This window comes from Galeopterus variegatus, unplaced genomic scaffold, assembly GCF_000696425.1.
Source record: "Galeopterus variegatus unplaced genomic scaffold, G_variegatus-3.0.2 Scaffold48, whole genome shotgun sequence".
Taxonomy (NCBI): domain Eukaryota; kingdom Metazoa; phylum Chordata; class Mammalia; order Dermoptera; family Cynocephalidae; genus Galeopterus; species Galeopterus variegatus.
Window position 1 is genome coordinate 1,235,211 of NW_007726159.1, and position 3,096 is coordinate 1,238,306.

Sequence of the window (3,096 nt, forward strand, 5' to 3'; positions counted from 1 at the left end):
ATATTATTTTAACATTATTCTTACCAAGCATTTGCTTACTATTTATTATAGAGGACCAGTAGCTTATTGTACAGACAAACACATATTGAGATCATGATGGGATATCCACCTATCCACCTATCCACGAGAATTGCTATGGAGCAATGGACACTCTTGTATTGGACATTACTGGTAGGAATGTAATGGAGATTACTGGTGGGAATGTTAATCTTACAACCACTTTGGAAAACTGTTTGGTAGTTTCTAAAACAGTGATACACATATCTACTCTGTCAGTCAGCAATTCCACTCCTAGAAACATACCAAAGAGAAATGAATGCTTATGTCCACATAAAGACTTGCACGGTAATGTTCAGGGCAGCATTATTCATAATTAGCTCAAAATAAGAAATAATCCAAATGTTTATTATCAGGTAAATAGTTAAAATTGTGCTCTGTTCATACAAAGGAATACCCTGAAGCAATAAAAAGGAACAGACAACTGATACATGCAGCAACATGAGTATATCTTTACAACATTGTGTTGTGAGATGGAAACCAGACACAAAATAGTATATACTTAATGATTTCATTTACATGAATGAAAGAACAGACAAAGCTAATCTATGAGAATAGAGAATGAGAATAGAGGTTGCCTTTAGGTGGTGGAGTGGGGTTGGCGTATGGGAGGCGTAGCAGACTGAATGTCCCAGCCAAACTCACTGAACCTTGAACTGTGTCCCCCAAGTTTTATGTATTAGAAACTTGGCACCCACTGTGACTGTTAAAAGGGTGACAAATCCCATTATGGTAATTTAAAGGTGTGGCGTTGAAGAGGTGATTAGATTGTAGGACCATGCTACATGTCTAAGTGGATAGATTAAAAATGGTGGTCATGGGCATGGATTGGAGGGCTTTAAAAGGAGAGTGCATGAAGAGGTTAGCTCTGTCCTGCTTTCTCGGCTCCATTTTTGCAATGTGATACTCTGCTGTCACACTGAAGTCACCACCAAAGAAAGCCTTCACCAGATGTGTTCCCTAGTCTTTGGACTTCCTAGCCTCAGAAACTGTAAGCAATACATTTTGTTTTCTCTATAAAATACCCAATTCTGTGTATTTTGTTATAAGCAACAGAAACGTACTAATACAGGGAGAAAGTTGACTGGAAAGGAGCAGGAGGGAGCTTTCTGGGGTGGTGGAAATGTTCTACAACTCGATCTGGGTGATGATTACATGAGTGTATTATATTTGTAAAAATTTAGTGAAGTCTACACTTAAGATTTATGCATTTTATTATATACTAATTATAATTCGGTTGGGAACTGTGAGCATTCAAATATTTATTTTAAGTGCTTTCTGCTCCTAGGCATCATTCTATGTCTGTATTAGTCAGATAAATTAACTCTGAGAGAGTCACATCCTAGTGGAGGTGGTAATGAGACAGTAGGTGTAGATATGTAATTATATTAACACTTTAACAGAGGTATGTATGCTGTACAGCAATAGCACAAAGAATGGAGCAATTTATTTGTTTGTTGCATGGTGTTTTCACAAGGCTTTCCAGAAGCTAATTCTTTTTTTTAAATATATTTTTTCATTGTACATATTTATGGGGTACAGTTTGTTGGTTCAATACATGCATATATTGTGTAATGATATAATCAGTATAGTTAGCATATCTATCACCTAAACATTTATCATTTCTTTGTGGTTACAACGTTCAAAATCCTCTTTTCTGGCTATCTTGAAATATGCAATATGGTAGTATTAGCTATCTGGTGCCCTAGGGCACCAGATTTTGTCTTCCTATCTAACTGTAACTCTGTAACTGTGTACCAGTCTAATAACATTTCCTTTGCTCCCCTCTCCCCTCCCTTTCCCTGCCTCTGGTAACCACTATTCTACTCTCTCTTTCTCTTTTTCAAATTTATTTTTCTTAATTGACCCATGATGATTGTATATAGTTATGGAGTACGGTATGATAGTTGGCACATTCATACACCGCAATGATCATATCAGGGTGCTTGGTATATTCATCACCTCATACATTTGTCACTTCTTTGTGTTAGGAACATTCAACATCATCCCCACTAGCTATTCAAAGATTCACAGTACTTTGTTGTTAACTGTAGTCTCCCTATATACTATAGAACCCTAGATCCCATTCTTCCTAGCTCTCTGATATTTTGGCATCATCCCCACTAGCTATTCAAAGATTCACAGTACTTTGTTGTTAATTGTAGTCTCCCTATATACTATAGAACCCTAGATCCCATTCTTCCTAGCTCTCTGATATTTTGTATTCACTGATCACCCTTACCCCGTCCTCTTTTTCCCCTTCCCCCACCAGTCTCTAGTAAACCCTGTTCTACTCACTACTTCTATGAGATCAACTCATGCAGGGGCAAGGGAAGGAAGGAGGCAGGAACTCACCTGTATGGGGGTGTTTAGGGGAGAAAAGGCAAGAGAAAGATGATTATAAATTGTAAGAGACTGAGCTGAATTTATATGAATCTTGGTCTATCTTCCAGAATTTGCTCTTTTTGAGTGAATTTTCTATATTTGCTTTTTGGTCAAATTAAGGCAAACAGCTTAAATCTCTGAATTAATTGTCTATCACTGCATAAAAAGTCACCTTACCACCTCGTGCCTCAAAAGCACAACTGTTTACTTTATCTCACAATTCTGTGGGACAGCTTGGCTGATCTCTGGGTTCTCTCAAACGTACATGGTAAGCAAGCAGGTGAGCTGGCACCAGCAGATGGTCGATTTAGGATGACCCCTCTCATGGTTTGAGGTTGTCAGTATTTTGACCTGGCTCCCTGATTCTCTCTCATGTGGCCTGTCATTCTCCAGCTAGTGTAGGCTCTTTTACATGGTGGTTTCAGGATACTGAGTGCAGCAAGAAGTCAAGCCTTTATATGTAAGTTCTTTTGCAGTACTTTTGTCAATATTCCATTTTGCCAAAGCGAGTCACACACTTAACCCAGTTTCAAACATTAGAAAGGTATAGGCCAGCCTGGTGGCACACTGCTACAGTGCGCCGCTTGGGGGCACGGTGGTGCTCCCGCTGAGGGTTCGGATCCCACATACAGACCGGTTCCCGCTCACTGGCTG